Genomic DNA, 18280 nt, shown 5'->3' with positions numbered 1-18280 from the left:
TATGTCTGTCTCTCTGTCACTGTAACAGATATCTATATATGTACGTTTATCTAATCGAGAAGAAGGAGGCTACAGTGTCTATCTCTCTGTCTCTCAGGGGAGGAGAAGACTAGTGTGTCTGTCTGTCTGTGTGTCTGTGAGTCTGTCTGTATTATTATCTAATGGAGAAGAAGAAGGATTCCAAAGTGTCTGGCTATCTGTCTGTCCCTCTACAGGAGAACAAAGAGGCTAGTGTGTTTATCAGTCAATCTCACTATCTATCTAATGGAGGATGAGGAAGAGTCTATTGCGTTTCTCGATCTATTATCTAATGGAGGAGGAGATTAGTGTGTCTCACTACCTAATTAAGTGAGGAGAAGTAGGACGCCAGTGTGTGTATGTGTGTGTCTGTGGGTGTCTGCCTATGTATGTATGTGTCTACCTATAGAATGCATGAGGAAGAGGAGGTTAGGATATATGGCTGTTTCTAAATGGAGGAAGAGGCTAGTGTGTCTGTCTGTCTATTTCTTTGTCTCTCTGTGTGTCTACTGTAGGAAGAATCCCAGTATTCGTGCCACCTGGGGGGATGGCAACTGCCACCCTGAAGCAGCAGGGGGCGCCCCAACTGCAGGCTGAGGGGGACACTGGATGGAAACCCACAGGCTTGCCTGGGCAGCCCATGCCTCCTGCTTCTGCCCTCTTTGTTTCCGCCCCCGCCCCGCCCCCGCCCCGCCCACAGGCCACCCCTGCCCGCCTCCCGGGAGCCGGGAAACGCAAAGATGTGCAGCTCGTGTACCTAGGGTAGCAGAGATCAACCCTAGAACCGGCCAAGGGGGAGCTCTGAGCAATAACAGGGGCTCGGTGGGGCAGCCCCGACTACTCACTGCAGCCCCTGATCGCACCGCGCCTGCCTCCAGGGCGGACGCTGACATGGAAACATGCATACGGTGAACCTGGGGCAGGAGAGGCCGCCCCCAGGCCAGGCGGCTGTGGAGATGGGAGCAAACTGATCGGCTGATCAGAGGCAGTCCGCTCCCCACGACGTCCCTGTCCTCTGAAGTCACCTCACCAGCATCCCAGGACCTGGCTGACCAGGAGAATTAATCCCGGAACCCTGGGTTAGCAGAGGCCGCCCCCCCCGAGGGCAGAAGAGGTGGAGTTCGGAGGAAAATGACCAAGCCGCCGAGGCATCCCCGTTTGCTGCTGTGCAGCCTCTGTCTCCGCCTCTGCTGCCGACCTCTTCCCCTGACCTCACCACGCCCGCTCCCAGGAGCAGGGCGACTTTAAAAGTTTGAGTCCCGTGAACTTGGGGGAGCGGATGCCTCCTCCAGGCAAGGCAGCTAGGGACATGGGAGAATATCCTCTAGCTCAACAGTGGCACCCTATTCCCCAGTCGCTTCCGTCAAACCCCTTCCCCAGAACACCCATGTCTAGATTGTGTGTCTGTCTGACTACCAGCCTGACGGCCTAGATGTTTCAGAATGGGAGGGGCTAGTCTACGTGTGTGTCTGTCGTTTTACCTAACGGAGGAGCAGCCGGCGAGTAGGTCTCTCTATTGGCCTGCCTATCTATCAATCAAACTATCTATCTATCTATCTATCTATCTATCTATCTATCTATCTATCTATCTATCTATCTATCTATCAAGTGGAGGCATAGCAGGAGCCAAGTGTGACTTTTTACTTGTGTGTCTGTTGGAGGAGGAGGTTAGTTTGTCTATCTACCTATCTACCTATTGGAAGAGAAGGAGGAGGCTAGTGTGTGTGTGTTTGTGCATGTCTGTCTGTCTATGTTTCTGTCTCCCTCTATAATGGATGAGGAGGAGGAGGTTAGGATAGATGGCTGTGTCTAAATGGAGGAAGACGCTAGTGTGTCTGACTGTCTATTTATTTGTCTCTCTGTCTGTCTAATGGAGGAAGCCTCTCAGTATTCGACTCACCTGGAGGGATGGCAATTGCCACCCTGAAGCAACAGAGGGTGGCCCCATTGCAGTCTGAGGGGGACAATGGATGGGAACCCACAGGCTTGCCAGGGCAGCCCGTGCCTGCCGCTTCTGCTCTTTCTATAGCTGCGCGCGCCAAGCCCCAGCCCGACCCCCGCCGCACCCCACCCCACACCCGCTTCACGGGAGCCGGAAAACACAGAGATGTGCACCTCGAGTACCTAGGGTAGCAGAAACCAACCCTAGGACCGGCCAAGGGGGAGATCTGAGCAAATACAGGGGCTCGGTGGGGCAGACCCGCCTCCTCACTGCAGCCCCTTATCACACCGGGCCCGCCTTCGGGGCGAAGGCTGACATGGAAACATGGATACTGTGAACCCGGGGCAGGAGAGCCCGTTTCCAGGCCAGGCCCTTGTGGAGATGGGAGCAACCTGATCGGCTCACCCGATGTAGTCTGCTCCCCTCAACGTCCCTGTACCCAGAGATCACCGCAGCAGCCTCCCAGGACCTGGCTGACAAGGAGAATTAAATCCCGCACACCTGGGGTAGCAGAGGACACCCCGAGGCCAGGAGAGGGGGAGGTGGTAGGAAAATGATCGACTCGCCGAGGCATCCCCCTTAGCTGCTCTGCCGCCTCCATATCTGCCACTGAACTCCTCCCCTGACCTCAGCACGCCCGCTCCCAAAGCAGGGAGACTTCAAATGTCTGAGTCCGGTGAACTTGGGGGAGCGGATGCCACCCCCAGGCAAGGCAGGGTGGGACATGGGATAAAACGCTATGACTCGCCAGTGGCACTCCTGCCCCTGGTCAACGCTGCTGATCCCTGTCCACAGACCGCACCCCGACGCTAGTGTGTCTGTGTGTCTGACTGCCTGCCTGATTGCCTGCCTAGAGGAGGATGGGAGAGGCTAGCCTATGTGTGTGCCCATCTGTTTATCTAACGGAGGAGGAGGAGACTTGTATGTCTCTGTATCTTCCTGCCTGCCTGCCTATCTATCTATCTATCTATCTATCTATCTATCTATCTATCTACCTACCTACCTACCTACCTACCTAACTACCTATCTATCTAAAGGAGGCATACCTATAGGCTAGTGTGCCTTTTTATGTGTCTGTGTATTGGAGGAGTAGGTTAGTGTGTCTATCTACATAACTTCGAATTTGAGGAAGAGGAGGAGGCTACCGTGTGTGTGTGTGTGTCTGTGTGTCTGTGTGTGCGTGCGGGTCTGTGTATCAATGAAGCGGAAAGTAAAGGGGGGTATTCTACTGTATATTTGTATCAGTCTATGTGTGCATCTAATGGAGGGGGAGTAAGCTAGTATGTCTGTCTCTCTGTCACTGTAACAGATATCTATATATGTACGTTTATCTAATCGAGAAGAAGGAGGCTACAGTGTCTATCTCTCTGTCTCTCAGGGGAGGAGAAGACTAGTGTGTCTGTCTGTCTGTGTGTCTGTGAGTCTGTCTGTATTATTATCTAATGGAGAAGAAGAAGGATTCCAAAGTGTCTGGCTATCTGTCTGTCCCTCTACAGGAGAACAAAGAGGCTAGTGTGTTTATCAGTCAATCTCACTATCTATCTAATGGAGGATGAGGAAGAGTCTATTGCGTTTCTCGATCTATTATCTAATGGAGGAGGAGATTAGTGTGTCTCACTACCTAATTAAGTGAGGAGAAGTAGGACGCCAGTGTGTGTATGTGTGTGTCTGTGGGTGTCTGCCTATGTATGTATGTGTCTACCTATAGAATGCATGAGGAAGAGGAGGTTAGGATATATGGCTGTTTCTAAATGGAGGAAGAGGCTAGTGTGTCTGTCTGTCTATTTCTTTGTCTCTCTGTGTGTCTACTGTAGGAAGAATCCCAGTATTCGTGCCACCTGGGGGGATGGCAACTGCCACCCTGAAGCAGCAGGGGGCGCCCCAACTGCAGGCTGAGGGGGACACTGGATGGAAACCCACAGGCTTGCCTGGGCAGCCCATGCCTCCTGCTTCTGCCCTCTTTGTTTCCGCCCCCGCCCCGCCCCCGCCCCGCCCACAGGCCACCCCTGCCCGCCTCCCGGGAGCCGGGAAACGCAAAGATGTGCAGCTCGTGTACCTAGGGTAGCAGAGATCAACCCTAGAACCGGCCAAGGGGGAGCTCTGAGCAATAACAGGGGCTCGGTGGGGCAGCCCCGACTACTCACTGCAGCCCCTGATCGCACCGCGCCTGCCTCCAGGGCGGACGCTGACATGGAAACATGCATACGGTGAACCTGGGGCAGGAGAGGCCGCCCCCAGGCCAGGCGGCTGTGGAGATGGGAGCAAACTGATCGGCTGATCAGAGGCAGTCCGCTCCCCACGACGTCCCTGTCCTCTGAAGTCACCTCACCAGCATCCCAGGACCTGGCTGACCAGGAGAATTAATCCCGGAACCCTGGGTTAGCAGAGGCCGCCCCCCCCGAGGGCAGAAGAGGTGGAGTTCGGAGGAAAATGACCAAGCCGCCGAGGCATCCCCGTTTGCTGCTGTGCAGCCTCTGTCTCCGCCTCTGCTGCCGACCTCTTCCCCTGACCTCACCACGCCGGCTCCCAGGAGCAGGGCGACTTTAAAAGTTTGAGTCCCGTGAACTTGGGGGAGCGGATGCCTCCTCCAGGCAAGGCAGCTAGGGACATGGGAGAATATCCTCTAGCTCGACAGTGGCACCCTATTCCCCAGTCGCTTCAGTCAAACCCCTTCCCCAGAACACCCATGTCTAGATTGTGTGTCTGTCTGACTACCAGCCTGACGGCCTAGATGTTTCAGAATGGGAGGGGCTAGTCTACGTGTGTGTCTGTCGTTTTACCTAACGGAGGAGCAGCCGGCGAGTAGGTCTCTCTATTGGCCTGCCTATCTATCTATCAATCAAACTATCTATCTATCTATCTATCTATCTATCTATCTATCTATCTATCTATCTATCTATCAAGTGGAGGCATAGCAGGAGCCAAGTGTGACTTTTTACTTGTGTGTCTGTTGGAGGAGGAGGTTAGTTTGTCTATCTACCTATCTACCTATTGGAAGAGAAGGAGGAGGCTAGTGTGTGTGTGTTTGTGCATGTCTGTCTGTCTATGTTTCTGTCTCCCTCTATAATGGATGAGGAGGAGGAGGTTAGGATAGATGGCTGTGTCTAAATGGAGGAAGACGCTAGTGTGTCTGACTGTCTATTTATTTGTCTCTCTGTCTGTCTAATGGAGGAAGCCTCTCAGTATTCGACTCACCTGGAGGGATGGCAATTGCCACCCTGAAGCAACAGAGGGTGGCCCCATTGCAGTCTGAGGGGGACAATGGATGGGAACCCACAGGCTTGCCAGGGCAGCCCGTGCCTGCCGCTTCTGCTCTTTCTATAGCTGCGCGCGCCAAGCCCCAGCCCGACCCCCGCCGCACCCCACCCCACACCCGCTTCACGGGAGCCGGAAAACACAGAGATGTGCACCTCGAGTACCTAGGGTAGCAGAAACCAACCCTAGGACCGGCCAAGGGGGAGATCTGAGCAAATACAGGGGCTCGGTGGGGCAGACCCGCCTCCTCACTGCAGCCCCTTATCACACCGGGCCCGCCTTCGGGGCGAAGGCTGACATGGAAACATGGATACTGTGAACCCGGGGCAGGAGAGCCCGTTTCCAGGCCAGGCCCTTGTGGAGATGGGAGCAACCTGATCGGCTCACCCGATGTAGTCTGCTCCCCTCAACGTCCCTGTACCCAGAGATCACCGCAGCAGCCTCCCAGGACCTGGCTGACAAGGAGAATTAAATCCCGCACACCTGGGGTAGCAGAGGACACCCCGAGGCCAGGAGAGGGGGAGGTGGTAGGAAAATGATCGACTCGCCGAGGCATCCCCCTTAGCTGCTCTGCCGCCTCCATATCTGCCGCTGAACTCCTCCCCTGACCTCAGCACGCCCGCTCCCAAAGCAGGGAGACTTCAAATGTCTGAGTCCGGTGAACTTGGGGGAGCGGATGCCACCCCCAGGCAAGGCAGGGTGGGACATGGGATAAAACGCTATGACTCGCCAGTGGCACTCCTGCCCCTGGTCAACGCTGCTGATCCCTGTCCACAGACCGCACCCCGACGCTAGTGTGTCTGTGTGTCTGACTGCCTGCCTGATTGCCTGCCTAGAGGAGGATGGGAGAGGCTAGCCTATGTGTGTGCCCGTCTGTTTATCTAACGGAGGAGGAGGAGACTTGTATGTCTCTGTATCTTCCTGCCTGCCTGCCTATCTATCTATCTATCTATCTATCTATCTATCTATCTATCTACCTACCTACCTACCTACCTACCTAACTACCTATCTATCTAAAGGAGGCATACCTATAGGCTAGTGTGCCTTTTTATGTGTCTGTGTATTGGAGGAGTAGGTTAGTGTGTCTATCTGCATAACTTCGAATTTGAGGAAGAGGAGGAGGCTACCGTGTGTGTGTGTGTGTCTGTGTGTCTGTGTGTGCGTGCGGGTCTGTGTATCAATGAAGCGGAAAGTAAAGGGGGGTATTCTACTGTATATTTGTATCAGTCTATGTGTGCATCTAATGGAGGGGGAGTAAGCTAGTATGTCTGTCTCTCTGTCACTGTAACAGATATCTATATATGTACGTTTATCTAATCGAGAAGAAGGAGGCTACAGTGTCTATCTCTCTGTCTCTCAGGGGAGGAGAAGACTAGTGTGTCTGTCTGTCTGTGTGTCTGTGAGTCTGTCTGTATTATTATCTAATGGAGAAGAAGAAGGATTCCAAAGTGTCTGGCTATCTGTCTGTCCCTCTACAGGAGAACAAAGAGGCTAGTGTGTTTATCAGTCAATCTCACTATCTATCTAATGGAGGATGAGGAAGAGTCTATTGCGTTTCTCGATCTATTATCTAATGGAGGAGGAGATTAGTGTGTCTCACTACCTAATTAAGTGAGGAGAAGTAGGACGCCAGTGTGTGTATGTGTGTGTCTGTGGGTGTCTGCCTATGTATGTATGTGTCTACCTATAGAATGCATGAGGAAGAGGAGGTTAGGATATATGGCTGTTTCTAAATGGAGGAAGAGGCTAGTGTGTCTGTCTGTCTATTTCTTTGTCTCTCTGTGTGTCTACTGTAGGAAGAATCCCAGTATTCGTGCCACCTGGGGGGATGGCAACTGCCACCCTGAAGCAGCAGGGGGCGCCCCAACTGCAGGCTGAGGGGGACACTGGATGGAAACCCACAGGCTTGCCTGGGCAGCCCATGCCTCCTGCTTCTGCCCTCTTTGTTTCCGCCCCCGCCCCGCCCCCGCCCCGCCCACAGGCCACCCCTGCCCGCCTCCCGGGAGCCGGGAAACGCAAAGATGTGCAGCTCGTGTACCTAGGGTAGCAGAGATCAACCCTAGAACCGGCCAAGGGGGAGCTCTGAGCAATAACAGGGGCTCGGTGGGGCAGCCCCGACTACTCACTGCAGCCCCTGATCGCACCGCGCCTGCCTCCAGGGCGGACGCTGACATGGAAACATGCATACGGTGAACCTGGGGCAGGAGAGGCCGCCCCCAGGCCAGGCGGCTGTGGAGATGGGAGCAAACTGATCGGCTGATCAGAGGCAGTCCGCTCCCCACGACGTCCCTGTCCTCTGAAGTCACCTCACCAGCATCCCAGGACCTGGCTGACCAGGAGAATTAATCCCGGAACCCTGGGTTAGCAGAGGCCGCCCCCCCCGAGGGCAGAAGAGGTGGAGTTCGGAGGAAAATGACCAAGCCGCCGAGGCATCCCCGTTTGCTGCTGTGCAGCCTCTGTCTCCGCCTCTGCTGCCGACCTCTTCCCCTGACCTCACCACGCCCGCTCCCAGGAGCAGGGCGACTTTAAAAGTTTGAGTCCCGTGAACTTGGGGGAGCGGATGCCTCCTCCAGGCAAGGCAGCTAGGGACATGGGAGAATATCCTCTAGCTCGACAGTGACACCCTATTCCCCAGTCGCTTCCGTCAAACCCCTTCCCCAGAACACCCATGTCTAGATTGTGTGTCTGTCTGACTACCAGCCTGACGGCCTAGATGTTTCAGAATGGGAGGGGCTAGTCTACGTGTGTGTCTGTCGTTTTACCTAACGGAGGAGCAGCCGGCGAGTAGGTCTCTCTATTGGCCTGCCTATCTATCTATCAATCAAACTATCTATCTATCTATCTATCTATCTATCTATCTATCTATCTATCTATCTATCTATCAAGTGGAGGCATAGCAGGAGCCAAGTGTGACTTTTTACTTGTGTGTCTGTTGGAGGAGGAGGTTAGTTTGTCTATCTACCTATCTACCTATTGGAAGAGAAGGAGGAGGCTAGTGTGTGTGTGTTTGTGCATGTCTGTCTGTCTATGTTTCTGTCTCCCTCTATAATGGATGAGGAGGAGGAGGTTAGGATAGATGGCTGTGTCTAAATGGAGGAAGACGCTAGTGTGTCTGACTGTCTATTTATTTGTCTCTCTGTCTGTCTAATGGAGGAAGCCTCTCAGTATTCGACTCACCTGGAGGGATGGCAATTGCCACCCTGAAGCAACAGAGGGTGGCCCCATTGCAGTCTGAGGGGGACAATGGATGGGAACCCACAGGCTTGCCAGGGCAGCCCGTGCCTGCCGCTTCTGCTCTTTCTATAGCTGCGCGCGCCAAGCCCCAGCCCGACCCCCGCCGCACCCCACCCCACACCCGCTTCACGGGAGCCGGAAAACACAGAGATGTGCACCTCGAGTACCTAGGGTAGCAGAAACCAACCCTAGGACCGGCCAAGGGGGAGATCTGAGCAAATACAGGGGCTCGGTGGGGCAGACCCGCCTCCTCACTGCAGCCCCTTATCACACCGGGCCCGCCTTCGGGGCGAAGGCTGACATGGAAACATGGATACTGTGAACCCGGGGCAGGAGAGCCCGTTTCCAGGCCAGGCCCTTGTGGAGATGGGAGCAACCTGATCGGCTCACCCGATGTAGTCTGCTCCCCTCAACGTCCCTGTACCCAGAGATCACCGCAGCAGCCTCCCAGGACCTGGCTGACAAGGAGAATTAAATCCCGCACACCTGGGGTAGCAGAGGACACCCCGAGGCCAGGAGAGGGGGAGGTGGTAGGAAAATGATCGACTCGCCGAGGCATCCCCCTTAGCTGCTCTGCCGCCTCCATATCTGCCGCTGAACTCCTCCCCTGACCTCAGCACGCCCGCTCCCAAAGCAGGGAGACTTCAAATGTCTGAGTCCGGTGAACTTGGGGGAGCGGATGCCACCCCCAGGCAAGGCAGGGTGGGACATGGGATAAAACGCTATGACTCGCCAGTGGCACTCCTGCCCCTGGTCAACGCTGCTGATCCCTGTCCACAGACCGCACCCCGACGCTAGTGTGTCTGTGTGTCTGACTGCCTGCCTGATTGCCTGCCTAGAGGAGGATGGGAGAGGCTAGCCTATGTGTGTGCCCATCTGTTTATCTAACGGAGGAGGAGGAGACTTGTATGTCTCTGTATCTTCCTGCCTGCCTGCCTATCTATCTATCTATCTATCTATCTATCTATCTATCTATCTATCTACCTACCTACCTACCTACCTACCTAACTACCTATCTATCTAAAGGAGGCATACCTATAGGCTAGTGTGCCTTTTTATGTGTCTGTGTATTGGAGGAGTAGGTTAGTGTGTCTATCTGCATAACTTCGAATTTGAGGAAGAGGAGGAGGCTACCGTGTGTGTGTGTGTGTCTGTGTGTCTGTGTGTGCGTGCGGGTCTGTGTATCAATGAAGCGGAAAGTAAAGGGGGGTATTCTACTGTATATTTGTATCAGTCTATGTGTGCATCTAATGGAGGGGGAGTAAGCTAGTATGTCTGTCTCTCTGTCACTGTAACAGATATCTATATATGTACGTTTATCTAATCGAGAAGAAGGAGGCTACAGTGTCTATCTCTCTGTCTCTCAGGGGAGGAGAAGACTAGTGTGTCTGTCTGTCTGTGTGTCTGTGAGTCTGTCTGTATTATTATCTAATGGAGAAGAAGAAGGATTCCAAAGTGTCTGGCTATCTGTCTGTCCCTCTACAGGAGAACAAAGAGGCTAGTGTGTTTATCAGTCAATCTCACTATCTATCTAATGGAGGATGAGGAAGAGTCTATTGCGTTTCTCGATCTATTATCTAATGGAGGAGGAGATTAGTGTGTCTCACTACCTAATTAAGTGAGGAGAAGTAGGACGCCAGTGTGTGTATGTGTGTGTCTGTGGGTGTCTGCCTATGTATGTATGTGTCTACCTATAGAATGCATGAGGAAGAGGAGGTTAGGATATATGGCTGTTTCTAAATGGAGGAAGAGGCTAGTGTGTCTGTCTGTCTATTTCTTTGTCTCTCTGTGTGTCTACTGTAGGAAGAATCCCAGTATTCGTGCCACCTGGGGGGATGGCAACTGCCACCCTGAAGCAGCAGGGGGCGCCCCAACTGCAGGCTGAGGGGGACACTGGATGGAAACCCACAGGCTTGCCTGGGCAGCCCATGCCTCCTGCTTCTGCCCTCTTTGTTTCCGCCCCCGCCCCGCCCCCACCCCGCCCACAGGCCACCCCTGCCCGCCTCCCGGGAGCCGGGAAACGCAAAGATGTGCAGCTCGTGTACCTAGGGTAGCAGAGATCAACCCTAGAACCGGCCAAGGGGGAGCTCTGAGCAATAACAGGGGCTCGGTGGGGCAGCCCCGACTACTCACTGCAGCCCCTGATCGCACCGCGCCTGCCTCCAGGGCGGACGCTGACATGGAAACATGCATACGGTGAACCTGGGGCAGGAGAGGCCGCCCCCAGGCCAGGCGGCTGTGGAGATGGGAGCAAACTGATCGGCTGATCAGAGGCAGTCCGCTCCCCACGACGTCCCTGTCCTCTGAAGTCACCTCACCAGCATCCCAGGACCTGGCTGACCAGGAGAATTAATCCCGGAACCCTGGGTTAGCAGAGGCCGCCCCCCCCGAGGGCAGAAGAGGTGGAGTTCGGAGGAAAATGACCAAGCCGCCGAGGCATCCCCGTTTGCTGCTGTGCAGCCTCTGTCTCCGCCTCTGCTGCCGACCTCTTCCCCTGACCTCACCACGCCCGCTCCCAGGAGCAGGGCGACTTTAAAAGTTTGAGTCCCGTGAACTTGGGGGAGCGGATGCCTCCTCCAGGCAAGGCAGCTAGGGACATGGGAGAATATCCTCTAGCTCGACAGTGACACCCTATTCCCCAGTCGCTTCCGTCAAACCCCTTCCCCAGAACACCCATGTCTAGATTGTGTGTCTGTCTGACTACCAGCCTGACGGCCTAGATGTTTCAGAATGGGAGGGGCTAGTCTACGTGTGTGTCTGTCGTTTTACCTAACGGAGGAGCAGCCGGCGAGTAGGTCTCTCTATTGGCCTGCCTATCTATCTATCAATCAAACTATCTATCTATCTATCTATCTATCTATCTATCTATCTATCTATCTATCAAGTGGAGGCATAGCAGGAGCCAAGTGTGACTTTTTACTTGTGTGTCTGTTGGAGGAGGAGGTTAGTTTGTCTATCTACCTATCTACCTATTGGAAGAGAAGGAGGAGGCTAGTGTGTGTGTGTTTGTGCATGTCTGTCTGTCTATGTTTCTGTCTCCCTCTATAATGGATGAGGAGGAGGAGGTTAGGATAGATGGCTGTGTCTAAATGGAGGAAGACGCTAGTGTGTCTGACTGTCTATTTATTTGTCTCTCTGTCTGTCTAATGGAGGAAGCCTCTCAGTATTCGACTCACCTGGAGGGATGGCAATTGCCACCCTGAAGCAACAGAGGGTGGCCCCATTGCAGTCTGAGGGGGACAATGGATGGGAACCCACAGGCTTGCCAGGGCAGCCCGTGCCTGCCGCTTCTGCTCTTTCTATAGCTGCGCGCGCCAAGCCCCAGCCCGACCCCCGCCGCACCCCACCCCACACCCGCTTCACGGGAGCCGGAAAACACAGAGATGTGCACCTCGAGTACCTAGGGTAGCAGAAACCAACCCTAGGACCGGCCAAGGGGGAGATCTGAGCAAATACAGGGGCTCGGTGGGGCAGACCCGCCTCCTCACTGCAGCCCCTTATCACACCGGGCCCGCCTTCGGGGCGAAGGCTGACATGGAAACATGGATACTGTGAACCCGGGGCAGGAGAGCCCGTTTCCAGGCCAGGCCCTTGTGGAGATGGGAGCAACCTGATCGGCTCACCCGATGTAGTCTGCTCCCCTCAACGTCCCTGTACCCAGAGATCACCGCAGCAGCCTCCCAGGACCTGGCTGACAAGGAGAATTAAATCCCGCACACCTGGGGTAGCAGAGGACACCCCGAGGCCAGGAGAGGGGGAGGTGGTAGGAAAATGATCGACTCGCCGAGGCATCCCCCTTAGCTGCTCTGCCGCCTCCATATCTGCCGCTGAACTCCTCCCCTGACCTCAGCACGCCCGCTCCCAAAGCAGGGAGACTTCAAATGTCTGAGTCCGGTGAACTTGGGGGAGCGGATGCCACCCCCAGGCAAGGCAGGGTGGGACATGGGATAAAACGCTATGACTCGCCAGTGGCACTCCTGCCCCTGGTCAACGCTGCTGATCCCTGTCCACAGACCGCACCCCGACGCTAGTGTGTCTGTGTGTCTGACTGCCTGCCTGATTGCCTGCCTAGAGGAGGATGGGAGAGGCTAGCCTATGTGTGTGCCCATCTGTTTATCTAACGGAGGAGGAGGAGACTTGTATGTCTCTGTATCTTCCTGCCTGCCTGCCTATCTATCTATCTATCTATCTATCTATCTATCTATCTATCTATCTACCTACCTACCTACCTACCTACCTAACTACCTATCTATCTAAAGGAGGCATACCTATAGGCTAGTGTGCCTTTTTATGTGTCTGTGTATTGGAGGAGTAGGTTAGTGTGTCTATCTACATAACTTCGAATTTGAGGAAGAGGAGGAGGCTACCGTGTGTGTGTGTGTGTCTGTGTGTCTGTGTGTGCGTGCGGGTCTGTGTATCAATGAAGCGGAAAGTAAAGGGGGGTATTCTACTGTATATTTGTATCAGTCTATGTGTGCATCTAATGGAGGGGGAGTAAGCTAGTATGTCTGTCTCTCTGTCAGTGTAACAGATATCTATATATGTACGTTTATCTAATCGAGAAGAAGGAGGCTACAGTGTCTATCTCTCTGTCTCTCAGGGGAGGAGAAGACTAGTGTGTCTGTCTGTCTGTGTGTCTGTGAGTCTGTCTGTATTATTATCTAATGGAGAAGAAGAAGGATTCCAAAGTGTCTGGCTATCTGTCTGTCCCTCTACAGGAGAACAAAGAGGCTAGTGTGTTTATCAGTCAATCTCACTATCTATCTAATGGAGGATGAGGAAGAGTCTATTGCGTTTCTCGATCTATTATCTAATGGAGGAGGAGATTAGTGTGTCTCACTACCTAATTAAGTGAGGAGAAGTAGGACGCCAGTGTGTGTATGTGTGTGTCTGTGGGTGTCTGCCTATGTATGTATGTGTCTACCTATAGAATGCATGAGGAAGAGGAGGTTAGGATATATGGCTGTTTCTAAATGGAGGAAGAGGCTAGTGTGTCTGTCTGTCTATTTCTTTGTCTCTCTGTGTGTCTACTGTAGGAAGAATCCCAGTATTCGTGCCACCTGGGGGGATGGCAACTGCCACCCTGAAGCAGCAGGGGGCGCCCCAACTGCAGGCTGAGGGGGACACTGGATGGAAACCCACAGGCTTGCCTGGGCAGCCCATGCCTCCTGCTTCTGCCCTCTTTGTTTCCGCCCCCGCCCCGCCCCCACCCCGCCCACAGGCCACCCCTGCCCGCCTCCCGGGAGCCGGGAAACGCAAAGATGTGCAGCTCGTGTACCTAGGGTAGCAGAGATCAACCCTAGAACCGGCCAAGGGGGAGCTCTGAGCAATAACAGGGGCTCGGTGGGGCAGCCCCGACTACTCACTGCAGCCCCTGATCGCACCGCGCCTGCCTCCAGGGCGGACGCTGACATGGAAACATGCATACGGTGAACCTGGGGCAGGAGAGGCCGCCCCCAGGCCAGGCGGCTGTGGAGATGGGAGCAAACTGATCGGCTGATCAGAGGCAGTCCGCTCCCCACGACGTCCCTGTCCTCTGAAGTCACCTCACCAGCATCCCAGGACCTGGCTGACCAGGAGAATTAATCCCGGAACCCTGGGTTAGCAGAGGCCGCCCCCCCCGAGGGCAGAAGAGGTGGAGTTCGGAGGAAAATGACCAAGCCGCCGAGGCATCCCCGTTTGCTGCTGTGCAGCCTCTGTCTCCGCCTCTGCTGCCGACCTCTTCCCCTGACCTCACCACGCCCGCTCCCAGGAGCAGGGCGACTTTAAAAGTTTGAGTCCCGTGAACTTGGGGGAGCGGATGCCTCCTCCAGGCAAGGCAGCTAGGGACATGGGAGAATATCCTCTAGCTCGACAGTGACACCCTATTCCCCAGTCGCTTCCGTCAAACCCCTTCCCCAGAACACCCATGTCTAGATTGTGTGTCTGTCTGACTACCAGCCTGACGGCCTAGATGTTTCAGAATGGGAGGGGCTAGTCTACGTGTGTGTCTGTCGTTTTACCTAACGGAGGAGCAGCCGGCGAGTAGGTCTCTCTATTGGCCTGCCTATCTATCTATCAATCAAACTATCTATCTATCTATCTATCTATCTATCTATCTATCTATCTATCTATCAAGTGGAGGCATAGCAGGAGCCAAGTGTGACTTTTTACTTGTGTGTCTGTTGGAGGAGGAGGTTAGTTTGTCTATCTACCTATCTACCTATTGGAAGAGAAGGAGGAGGCTAGTGTGTGTGTGTTTGTGCATGTCTGTCTGTCTATGTTTCTGTCTCCCTCTATAATGGATGAGGAGGAGGAGGTTAGGATAGATGGCTGTGTCTAAATGGAGGAAGACGCTAGTGTGTCTGACTGTCTATTTATTTGTCTCTCTGTCTGTCTAATGGAGGAAGCCTCTCAGTATTCGACTCACCTGGAGGGATGGCAATTGCCACCCTGAAGCAACAGAGGGTGGCCCCATTGCAGTCTGAGGGGGACAATGGATGGGAACCCACAGGCTTGCCAGGGCAGCCCGTGCCTGCCGCTTCTGCTCTTTCTATAGCTGCGCGCGCCAAGCCCCAGCCCGACCCCCGCCGCACCCCACCCCACACCCGCTTCACGGGAGCCGGAAAACACAGAGATGTGCACCTCGAGTACCTAGGGTAGCAGAAACCAACCCTAGGACCGGCCAAGGGGGAGATCTGAGCAAATACAGGGGCTCGGTGGGGCAGACCCGCCTCCTCACTGCAGCCCCTTATCACACCGGGCCCGCCTTCGGGGCGAAGGCTGACATGGAAACATGGATACTGTGAACCCGGGGCAGGAGAGCCCGTTTCCAGGCCAGGCCCTTGTGGAGATGGGAGCAACCTGATCGGCTCACCCGATGTAGTCTGCTCCCCTCAACGTCCCTGTACCCAGAGATCACCGCAGCAGCCTCCCAGGACCTGGCTGACAAGGAGAATTAAATCCCGCACACCTGGGGCAGCAGAGGACACCCCGAGGCCAGGAGAGGGGGAGGTGGTAGGAAAATGATCGACTCGCCGAGGCATCCCCCTTAGCTGCTCTGCCGCCTCCATATCTGCCGCTGAACTCCTCCCCTGACCTCAGCACGCCCGCTCCCAAAGCAGGGAGACTTCAAATGTCTGAGTCCGGTGAACTTGGGGGAGCGGATGCCACCCCCAGGCAAGGCAGGGTGGGACATGGGATAAAACGCTATGACTCGCCAGTGGCACTCCTGCCCCTGGTCAACGCTGCTGATCCCTGTCCACAGACCGCACCCCGACGCTAGTGTGTCTGTGTGTCTGACTGCCTGCCTGATTGCCTGCCTAGAGGAGGATGGGAGAGGCTAGCCTATGTGTGTGCCCGTCTGTTTATCTAACGGAGGAGGAGGAGACTTGTATGTCTCTGTATCTTCCTGCCTGCCTGCCTATCTATCTATCTATCTATCTATCTATCTATCTATCTATCTACCTACCTACCTACCTACCTACCTAACTACCTATCTATCTAAAGGAGGCATACCTATAGGCTAGTGTGCCTTTTTATGTGTCTGTGTATTGGAGGAGTAGGTTAGTGTGTCTATCTGCATAACTTCGAATTTGAGGAAGAGGAGGAGGCTACCGTGTGTGTGTGTGTGTCTGTGTGTCTGTGTGTGCGTGCGGGTCTGTGTATCAATGAAGCGGAAAGTAAAGGGGGGTATTCTACTGTATATTTGTATCAGTCTATGTGTGCATCTAATGGAGGGGGAGTAAGCTAGTATGTCTGTCTCTCTGTCACTGTAACAGATATCTATATATGTACGTTTATCTAATCGAGAAGAAGGAGGCTACAGTGTCTATCTCTCTGTCTCTCAGGGGAGGAGAAGACTAGTGTGTCTGTCTGTCTGTGTGTCTGTGAGTCTGTCTGTATTATTATCTAATGGAGAAGAAGAAGGATTCCAAAGTGTCTGGCTATCTGTCTGTCCCTCTACAGGAGAACAAAGAGGCTAGTGTGTTTATCAGTCAATCTCACTATCTATCTAATGGAGGATGAGGAAGAGTCTATTGCGTTTCTCGATCTATTATCTAATGGAGGAGGAGATTAGTGTGTCTCACTACCTAATTAAGTGAGGAGAAGTAGGACGCCAGTGTGTGTATGTGTGTGTCTGTGGGTGTCTGCCTATGTATGTATGTGTCTACCTATAGAATGCATGAGGAAGAGGAGGTTAGGATATATGGCTGTTTCTAAATGGAGGAAGAGGCTAGTGTGTCTGTCTGTCTATTTCTTTGTCTCTCTGTGTGTCTACTGTAGGAAGAATCCCAGTATTCGTGCCACCTGGGGGGATGGCAACTGCCACCCTGAAGCAGCAGGGGGCGCCCCAACTGCAGGCTGAGGGGGACACTGGATGGAAACCCACAGGCTTGCCTGGGCAGCCCATGCCTCCTGCTTCTGCCCTCTTTGTTTCCGCCCCCGCCCCGCCCCCGCCCCGCCCACAGGCCACCCCTGCCCGCCTCCCGGGAGCCGGGAAACGCAAAGATGTGCAGCTCGTGTACCTAGGGTAGCAGAGATCAACCCTAGAACCGGCCAAGGGGGAGCTCTGAGCAATAACAGGGGCTCGGTGGGGCAGCCCCGACTACTCACTGCAGCCCCTGATCGCACCGCGCCTGCCTCCAGGGCGGACGCTGACATGGAAACATGCATACGGTGAACCTGGGGCAGGAGAGGCCGCCCCCAGGCCAGGCGGCTGTGGAGATGGGAGCAAACTGATCGGCTGATCAGAGGCAGTCCGCTCCCCACGACGTCCCTGTCCTCTGAAGTCACCTCACCAGCATCCCAGGACCTGGCTGACCAGGAGAATTAATCCCGGAACCCTGGGTTAGCAGAGGCCGCCCCCCCCCGAGGGCAGAAGAGGTGGAGTTCGGAGGAAAATGACCAAGCCGCCGAGGCATCCCCGTTTGCTGCTGTGCAGCCTCTGTCTCCGCCTCTGCTGCCGACCTCTTCCCCTGACCTCACCACGCCCGCTCCCAGGAGCAGGGCGACTTTAAAAGTTTGAGTCCCGTGAACTTGGGGGAGCGGATGCCTCCTCCAGGCAAGGCAGCTAGGGACATGGGAGAATATCCTCTAGCTCGACAGTGGCACCCTATTCCCCAGTCGCTTCCGTCAAACCCCTTCCCCAGAACACCCATGTCTAGATTGTGTGTCTGTCTGACTACCAGCCTGACGGCCTAGATGTTTCAGAATGGGAGGGGCTAGTCTACGTGTGTGTCTGTCGTTTTACCTAACGGAGGAGCAGCCGGCGAGTAGGTCTCTCTATTGGCCTGCCTATCTATCTATCAATCAAACTATCTATCTATCTATCTATCTATCTATCTATCTATCTATCTATCTATCTATCTATCAAGTGGAGGCATAGCAGGAGCCAAGTGTGACTTTTTACTTGTGTGTCTGTTGGAGGAGGAGGTTAGTTTGTCTATCTACCTATCTACCTATTGGAAGAGAAGGAGGAGGCTAGTGTGTGTGTGTTTGTGCATGTCTGTCTGTCTATGTTTCTGTCTCCCTCTATAATGGATGAGGAGGAGGAGGTTAGGATAGATGGCTGTGTCTAAATGGAGGAAGACGCTAGTGTGTCTGACTGTCTATTTATTTGTCTCTCTGTCTGTCTAATGGAGGAAGCCTCTCAGTATTCGACTCACCTGGAGGGATGGCAATTGCCACCCTGAAGCAACAGAGGGTGGCCCCATTGCAGTCTGAGGGGGACAATGGATGGGAACCCACAGGCTTGCCAGGGCAGCCCGTGCCTGCCGCTTCTGCTCTTTCTATAGCTGCGCGCGCCAAGCCCCAGCCCGACCCCCGCCGCACCCCACCCCACACCCGCTT

This window comes from Vicugna pacos, chromosome 17 (assembly GCF_048564905.1).
Source record: "Vicugna pacos chromosome 17, VicPac4, whole genome shotgun sequence".
In the NCBI taxonomy this organism is placed as follows: Eukaryota; Metazoa; Chordata; class Mammalia; order Artiodactyla; family Camelidae; genus Vicugna; species Vicugna pacos.
The sequence above is the reverse complement of the archived record's forward strand: the minus strand, read 5'-3'. Positions refer to the sequence as shown.